The sequence below is a fragment of the Cupressus sempervirens genome, chromosome 10 (genome assembly GCF_028749045.1).
Source record: "Cupressus sempervirens isolate cs-2001-9-10 chromosome 10, ASM2874904v1, whole genome shotgun sequence".
Classification (NCBI taxonomy): Eukaryota; Viridiplantae; Streptophyta; class Pinopsida; order Cupressales; family Cupressaceae; genus Cupressus; species Cupressus sempervirens.
In genome coordinates, this window is record NC_143127.1 from 108,816,895 (window position 1) to 108,826,531 (window position 9,637).

At 31.6% G+C, this 9,637-nt stretch overlaps 1 pseudogene; it reads right to left on the reverse strand.

The window, feature by feature from the left end:
• Positions 1-260: 260 nt before the first annotated feature.
• Positions 261-3,656, reverse strand: LOC149532836 (uncharacterized; annotated as a pseudogene).
• Positions 3,657-9,637: the final 5,981 nt, after the last annotated feature.

The window sequence follows — 9,637 nt, forward strand, 5'->3', positions numbered from 1 at the left end:
AATACAAAAAACTTTATGAAATGCAAATTTTATTTTATAACATATTTTACTAATAAATTATAAAATTATTTTAAACGTTAATAACAGTTTAATCATAATCATTAACAATTTACTTTCTTTGTTTGATGATGCCAATATATCTAAGATACATGTTTAGAAATATGATTTATGCTTATAATTATTTTATTGTCAATAATTTTAATATTAATTTTGTATATATGATAATGTAAATAATTATTTAATAAAAATAATAATAATAATTAAATTCCATTATTTTCAACATCTACACATGCACATCCGAATAGCAATAACATTTGAAAGGATCCAATAATAGCTGCATTCGACTTAAGTAATAGGATACTAATTTGGAATGGATGATTACATTGAACCGTTTCTTCCAATAGTAAAGATCTCATAATCAGTCCGGATGATTTTATTACATCGAGAAGACAATTGCTGAATGAGATGACCAATTAAAATTGGTTATTATAATCCTCAATCCATTTTTGGACGATAGTTATCTCTGTTCTCCTTTGCTCTTTCAGCCAGTCTGGATCATCACTGGCACTTCGAACAATGTCTAGGCAATGTGTTCCTGCGTGACCGGTGACATTCCATTCATGTAAGATAAACATTGTCTTTGTTTGATTGTGAGAAAAAAAAATTATTATGACCCAACTTACCCTCCTCGGTAGAGAGAGCCACAATGCTTTCTGAAATATTCTCCAGCACACTGAAATTCGTACGACAAGATGCTCGGTTAAGTAAAGGCGAGAAATGATTAATGGTCATGAGTTTCGAGAAGAAAAAGAACTACTCACCCTCCAGCGCTCCATGGATCTCTTAAACCATTGGAGAAAATTATATTGCTTCCAAAGTCCTTCAAAACTCTTTTAATGTCCTGCATTTCACAAAGGATGCCATAATAAAAATGAATCCTAAACCAAAGTGTTGTGTAGGTTTGGCTCTAATGAATATTGAAATCCATTTACGTGTCCTCCGAATTCAATTGCAAGCCAGTGTCGGCGTGGCACGACTCCATATTTGAGGTAGCAATCCCTCGCATATGACTTGATATCAAAGACGTATGATGGAAATATTGTGGAAGCACTTATTCCGGGAGGATTGGCCCATGGAAGCACTAAATCACTGCATAGCTGCACCCCATTAAAAAATAATATGTTAGAAGGAAACCCTAATCTGGTTTCGGTCTAATGAAATAAAACAAGTCTCAATGACCTGCCATCCCCTGCCTCCTTTGGTAAAATTGAACGGCCCCAAATCCAAGCATTGATCTGATCCGTCTGAGTAATTTACTCCCGCAGCTATTCTGCTAACAGTGTCTGCATCTCCTTGAAGGCTATTGATGGCGTTGCAGATCTGAATATATCCCACAATAGCATAATAAGTAAAACTAAGTTAATCGTGGTCATGAAGAATATTAGTGTGGCTAGAAGGTTTAGTTGGGCTATTTACTCCTTTAACTCTGTCGAAATTGTACTGTGCTGCGTTCTCGTACATTGATAGAAGGTGCTCACGTAGGGCGTCCGTATCCGATATATTCCTGAAATAGGAATACCCAGTTACGACACTTTGATATCTTGTATGAAAGAGAAGGGAAATCTTCAATTCATGTTAATTATCTGCCAAAATTTGTTAATTTGATTGTCTTAGATAAAAGAATCTGTTTATTAGCGTTTTCAAATCTAGTTTATGATTCCTCATGAAAATGAGCATAAGAAAACCACAAGGAAAATATGAGTAAAGTCGTAAAGCTGACCAAATGCAAAAGAACGCAATTCATCTATCTCTAACATGCTTTGGCCTGCAACTTTCTGACTTGCAACTTCATTTATTTTCCTTTTGCTGTCTGATGCTCATCTGGATTTGGAAATTTTTGTGTTTGTTTTAAAATTGGCAAAATGGAATTAGCATTTCGGACTTCCAATTCCAAGCTTACGAATAAAAATGTGTCTTTACACACATCTTTCCAGTGAAACAAACGGTTTAAGTAAAATCTCAAAAATCAGAATGAAAATTTGCAAAACCTTGATTTGGTAAAAACCAACATTTGTAGAAATCCCGGTTTTTTAAATTCCACGAACCAAACAGACCAAATAAAATACAATGGGATTCAAAAACTGTTACTAAATTTATCTGTTATGGATAATAGCACATGGAATTTTTACTTACTGACAAGGGTTAAATAGTTTGCTTAGGTTTAGCAAGCCTTGGGGGCTAGACGCTATTTTGTCCATCATTCCCCACGATTCGTTAATTCTTCTAGAGCAGATCTCGCTTGCATCCTGCGTAATGATCTCAAAATGTCAAATTTAATAATAGTAAGGGTGAGATTAAGGTGAAAAAATCACCAGTGGACGTACTCTGAAATCTTTGGTGACAACAATCTCAAAGCCATATGGTGGAGCGATGCCGTCGAGGTAGAGGATAGGCGCTGATGATGCGACAGCTCCAATTGCAATGTGCGGGTACTTGAGTCGAAACCATGCTGCTAGCACTGCAACAATACCATTTCAAATATTGAATTTTTATTTTAAATATTACATGCGAACCATTAACGTAGACAGAAAGTCTTAAATAGTAACAAAATATGTGAAATAATTTGGTCAGCAAGTCAAATTGTGATATTGTTATCAGATTTAACTGTGTGATTTTAAGTCAAATTCATTGACCCATGTTTCATGAGAAGTAATTCAACATGAATCCATCTCTTATGAGAATAAATGGAATACTTAGCACTCATTGGATCTAGGTGATGTTCACACGGGTGAAGCATCAGGACTTCCCGGGAGGTCATCTCTCCCAGTACTACTCCAGCGTGCTTAACTACCAAGTTTCCTCCATTGTTAAACCTAAAGCTTGCAATCCCAAATTTCTACTTACTTCCACCCTAGGATCCACCAACAACGACAACTGGACAATTCTGAGCATTTAATGTTTTCTTCAAATGGACAATGACGGTTGCATAATCGGCCAAGGCCTGAGCGGATGTGAAATAACCCATTTTGCTCGGGTTTGCGTACGATGCCTTCTCCGTCCCAAATGGCATTGACGTCCCATAATAACGGTGCTGCACACCTGTGAGATTACAATGATTAGTTCTTGACATGTACTTATCCAAGCAGAAGGCCAAAAATAATGAGCTAGACTTATTCAACGGTGTCCTTGAAATATAACAAATAATAAATGGAAAAACGTGATATTACCTCAATGTACACCACAAGAGCTTTGAAGTCAGCAACTTGGTCTATCATGAATTCAGAACGGACGTCATTCGTAATGTCTTGTTCCTCACCCAACCAGACAAATATGGGAGAATTGTTTTGAGCGCCACCCCAGTTGGATTTGTCAATGAAATAACGTTGGGGAAATGTTTGATAGCTCTCTGGCGTGTATTCAAAATGGTCCAGAACTTGGGTATAGTTATATTCCTCGTACGAAGTTTCACTGAGAGTTGAAACATATGTAGTTATTCGAGATCTCTTTAACTTTTCCAGAAAATCACCACGCAGCCGATTGTTCCTGATAGTTAATGGCATCCTTAAGTGCCCACCAAATGATCCCTCTACAAAGAAATCAGTCATGGATAGAATAATCGTATAGAGCAGTGCAAAATTCAATAGATTGAATTCCATTTCGTAATGATCTTAGCTAAGCTCCCCGATTTCAGTGCCAACTTAGTTTCATTTCGCAGCAATTTAAAACGAAAAACCAAGCTCGCTATCGCAAGAATAGATTGAACGAGCCGACTGCTGATAGTGACACGGCCGGTTTTGATCTCTAGAGAATGGCAGTTTACTTTCGGATATTATCACTAATATGATCGACAATTGATTGCTCGGCATTGACATAGAATCTATTATTATTGGTAACATCGATTGTCGAATCCTCATCATTAACAATGATTGCAGACATTCATGAAATCGGAAGTGTTAAATGGAAAGGCAAATATGAACAAGTGCTTTTGTGATTGTCCCGCTTGGCCGTTCATGAGCGGCAAAAGCATTCCCACGCTAAGATATAAAACTTCCGGAGTATATGAGGATATCATTAATATTGTTTGTTATTATTACACAATGGTTGATTGAATATGTTGTCTTTTTTGTTTGGTTTGATAAATATCAAGATAACATTTATTCATATTCATGTGAAGCAGTTTACTAGTAAGGTGGGAAGTTTGAAGATAAAGAAGAACCATCATAAAATATCAATTCTAGTATAACTGTATTTCTCAACAGTTGTTATTTATTATTATATATATAATTTTTATAAATATAGCATTAATTATTATTTTTAAATTGGTAAGACAAGGAAATATATAGTAATGTAGTTCAATAATAAAACTTCATTATAAATAATAAATAATTCTTAGAATATATTCTATTAATGTAGAATTGATTATAAAGGGATGAGAAACATTTAATAAAATAAACACAACAATCTAAAAAGTTCAAATGTTAATCACCAACTCAATAATAACTCACCAAAATCACAAAATAAGGAGAACAGTGTGGTACTGTCCTTACATATTTTATTGTAAACTATATTTTTAAGCACATAATTTCTTTGTTTATGTTTATGGCCTTCTTCATGACATTATTAATAGGGGAAGCCCCCTTGTTCTTACTTTATAGGCTTGTTGCATGCTTGAGTAACAAAATCACATCCTTGTCCTTTTTTCCACACTTTTATTGGTTGCCATTTCTTAAAAAAATAATTTTTCCCTACTTGGAGTTGAAGTTGTAAGTTTCTTTGTTATCTCCTGCAAAAATTCCCAAGCCCTCCTATAGTATCATGTTCCTCTTGACACAAATATCATGTTCCTCTTTGAATTATTGATGACGTTTTGCCCAGGTATGATGCTGGCCATTATTTTTTCCAAGCCTTGAACCAAGCTTGAAGTAGTTGTTAGAATGTGAGGTTGATGTTATGCATTATTTTATAATGGTTGGTATTAATGTCAACATATTAATTGTCATTTTCGTTAAGTTCTCTACCCTATAGGGCTTCCATTTTAGTTTACAATTGGACTCTTGTTGATTATGCTTATAATCTTGACTATGATTAGGTATAGTTTTAATTTTCTAACTGTTAGTTAGCCTATAAGTTGTAGTAGTTGTAGAATTTGGGATACTTTCATGTGGGGGTCTTCAATATTAAGAAAGGGGTTAGGATGATAATGTGTTGTAATTGACTTTTTCTGGCTTTTCAGCTTGTTACTAGCTTAGTCCCCATTTTGGTTGCTTTTAATATCAAAAATATATCTAATCCATGCATGTGATATAGATGTGGTTTGGTTATTTTATATTTTCATGGAAGTGGGAATCAAATGACATGGTTTAAATATTTATCTTTATCTATGTCAATGATAGTCTCATTTATCGTGCAACATATCCCATATTGGTTCTTTGGGTTTAGTCTTATTAGAAAAGCGTTTATTTTGACTTTGGCCCTAACATTTGTAGTATAACATATAGATCCTATTGTTGGTACCAAATATTTCACTAATTATATAGCATACTGATATCCATGAGGAATGTTTCATTCCATGTTAACATCTAAATACTTAGGTCTGACCAATTTCAAATTTGATTAGGTCAAGATTATTGTTGGTATGAGGTAGTATAAGAGAGGGATTATTTTATATTTTGTAGCATGTATGTCTCTGCATAATATGTGAAGTGAATGCAAATCTAATAAGAAAATATACATGTGCTAATATAGATGTGAGTTGGTGCAATTAATAGTAGACTATTATATCATTTAGTTTTATAGAGTATCAATGATAGTGACTTTAGTAGTGGATTAAAACTGGCTTCTTATATTTTAGCAATGAGCCTACTTGTGTTGCCAATTATTCATTTCTTATTTTAGGTATAGCTCATCCCAAATGACAGTGTTCCAGTCCTCCTATAAACCACCTTAACTAGTGTCACCTTAATTAGTGATCATTTAATGAGTAATACATTCTTGATGGTTTTTCCCTTCTTGGGTTTTCAGATGTAAATTACAGTGCCCATGGTGATGGTTTTTTGTTTTTCATTTTCATATTTGTTATAGATTTTACAATCCTTGTGTTTACATGTTTTAAATGTTTGAGAAAATTGTTCAAATTTAGTTGATCACCCACCTCTTAGTTATTGGACCTATTTAATAATCGATATAATATTTTTTGTCCGTAGGAGAGAGCTTTAATAATTGAGCTAGATATCATGGCTTGATAACTAAACATTTCTATGTTTAATAGACTCTACTATAGATCATGGAGAAAAAAATGATAGGATACACTATTTCAATGAATTACACTACCTAAAATAATGTGGAGGTAAAATATATTACACCTCAAAATGGCCTTGATACTCTAGATGAAATTATTGAATATGAGAATAATGAGACATAAACATTTTGAATTTTGAATTCCATTATCAAAATAGAGTTGATAGGTTATTTCATTAAGAAATTCCTATTTAGTTTGGAAAAAATTAAAAGATATTTATCAATAGAGTGATAGTGTTATATTATAGATAAGAAGGTAATACCTAATCTTCATTATTAAGTTTTTAAAATAGAAGAAGGTGAAGGTAGTAGAAGTAAATGAACTCAATAATCAATGAGAAAATATCATTTATAAAGATATCATGTAGATGAGCTTGATCTCCTAACTGGATAGTTATAGTGATAGGATCTTAGCTATTGAGGAAGCTTATAGTATATATGTTGTCATGAGGGATTGCATCTAAAATGCTAAATGTGAGAACTAGCAATCCTGTGAAACATGGAAAGACATTCAAACCTATGGGCATGCCTATCTTGAAAGTCAATATTTTGATTATGGTTTGATTTCAACATTGAATCACCTAAGCTATCTTGTGTAAAGAAAAGAGATAAAATGATTTGGGAAAAATACATCTATACCTAAGGTGATACAGTAAGTAGATATGACTTTTAGTTACAAAAACTTCACAAAATATCCCACAAATAGATAACCTAAGGTCCACAAATCAATTAAAATATCATTATAATTATAGCTCTATTAAAGGACCTATTATTTAAATCAATATAGAGGAATAATGAATATTTTTTAAGATAATTAGATCAAAATCAAAGAAACTAACTGAAATTTGTACCACGAAACATAATATTTGGTAGCTAAATTTTAAAAAAAACTAATGAAATAAAGGAATATAAAGACATACACACATTAATTGAATCAAGAAACTTACAATCAAAATTGAGCACTAAAAAATAATGGAGAAGGAATGTAAGAAACTATCTATAAAATAGTAAGGAGCAATTGATACAAAAGTTTTGGTAGAATTGGTTTGTTATGTTACATTGCCTAACTATTTTTTTCTAACCAAATGAATATACAGTAGTTCTTAAACTTATCGTTATAGTTTCTCCAACAACATGACATACAATGTTATATACCTCTATTTTATCAATAGTAATCAATAAAAAAATTATTGCTCCCCATTATATGGTATCAGAGAACATTATTTCAATCTATTATGAAAATATGAAGAACCAATCATGGTGTAATGTTTCGTTTCCCAACAATGTTTTAGAATAGTGGTTTCTTAGAGTAAATATTCTATCAATATTTTTTTTTGGAAATTATTTTAAGATCTGGTAAGAGGTATAACCATCAGTTTCCTCCATTGAGAGATGGCTTGATCTATGATCTATGTGTCCACTACTTACTGTGTACAATGTGAAATACCTTTTCAAATTTTATGTGGTACACATGTAGAGAAATGATGTTGAAGACATAGATATACTATCCTTGTTAGAGTTAACTATTAGTTTGGGTAAAGTACAAGGTTGTGTCACCTTTTAGGATGACATATCAGAATGACTAATTTTGGGAATTTCTATCTAAAATTCTATTTTGTTCAAACATATGATCTTAGATAATTTCATTCTAGGTAAGTTATATATGGTCTTACATTTTTCCAATTGGAAATGTTTATTAAATGCATGTTTTATAGTAGTTTATATCCAATTATTGAAGAAATAAATTTTTTTCAGAAAAATGGCATTTCAATAACTCTTACTTTTTTCAAGATAGTTTTTTAATAACATATAAACTCTATTTTATAGAGTCCAGGGTCAAGAATATTCTCATGTAGAGGTTATAGTGTTTTAATTAGATATAGTATATTGTAATTAAAAAATTCTACAAGAACATATTTTAACACTCAAAAAAATGTTGAGTTTGAGAAAGAAAAAAATATTAAATCATATAAAAAAATTAAAATTATATGAGATTCTAGAGGAGAGAGCCCTCTTATAGAGTGTACAATTTTTCTCTAAGTTAGAATATATATTTTTTGAAAAATGTGGTGGGAGATGAAAACTATCGATTTTAGGTGAGTTGAAATTTGAATCATTATAAAAGAGAAAATATAGTTCTAAAGCTGAATTTTATTTTTGATTGTTCTTGTTATATATGTTATCTATAACATAGTCTGAGATCAAATGGAAATAAGTTTATTTCCATCTAGTTTTGTGGTGGGAACTAGACTCTTAATTTTCAATGTTTTTCAATAGCTAAATTTTTTTTAGTTATGAACATATATCAATTCTTATTCCAAATAATTATTAAAAATTATAATCTTAAACTTCATTCATTTCTACACATTTTATTAGTTTACTTCATTTTCAAATTTAAAATAATAATACCAATTTTATGTCATTGAAGGTGAATAGTTATACTTTTGTTAGCCTTTTCCTTTACAAAAGTGTGACACAGGTTTGTCCTTTTACCCATTTACATTCACCTATATTTGGAGTATATGGGTCTCCATTCAAAGTCAACTATACAATTAGTGACATGTATAGTTTTTTAAAGTTCTTGGGATAGTTAAGAGTTTTTAACTCCGGTGCCTAAATCCCTTGTGCAATGCATAACTTAGAAGTTTTAATTATAGTTTGCATAACTATGAGACACATTTTAAATGCATGAGATGTAAAAAAATAGAGTCATATATTTTTAGGAAATATCATCTCTATATAGTAATCTCAAGTTATTGATTTTATTAAGTTGTACAATAGAAAGTGTGTCAGAGAAGCAATGATTGTAAAGACCTCATATTGGAGGCAATATGTAATGGATTTTTGAAGATCAACGTAAGTGAAAGATATTTTGTTTGTGTGAAATCTTGTTTTCATTATTCTAATGTCTTCTTCTCATGTGTTAGATATTTCAACTGGTATAAGAGATGGTGAAGATCTTTGGATGTGAAGAGTTTTTGTAGGATTATATGGGCTTGAAAACAAATTTTGAGGAAAAGTTTAAGATTTGTGGAAGAGAAAAAATACTATTGGCAATAAAAGAATACTAGTATTTTATATTTGTCAAAGAAAGATAGTGTTGGAAATATAAGATAGACAAGGTTACTAAGAGGGGAGGGGTGAATTAGGAACCAATAAAACTGTATCTTACTTCTCCAATTAATCCTTTATATAATATATTGATCTAATTGCATGCATGAAAGAATGAAAATAATATAACATTCATAACATTTTGACACAAGATATGGTGAACCAAAAACTTTCCAATTACAAAGCAAAACTCGGTTGTGGATTATACCCACAAACTTTAGTATTGTAG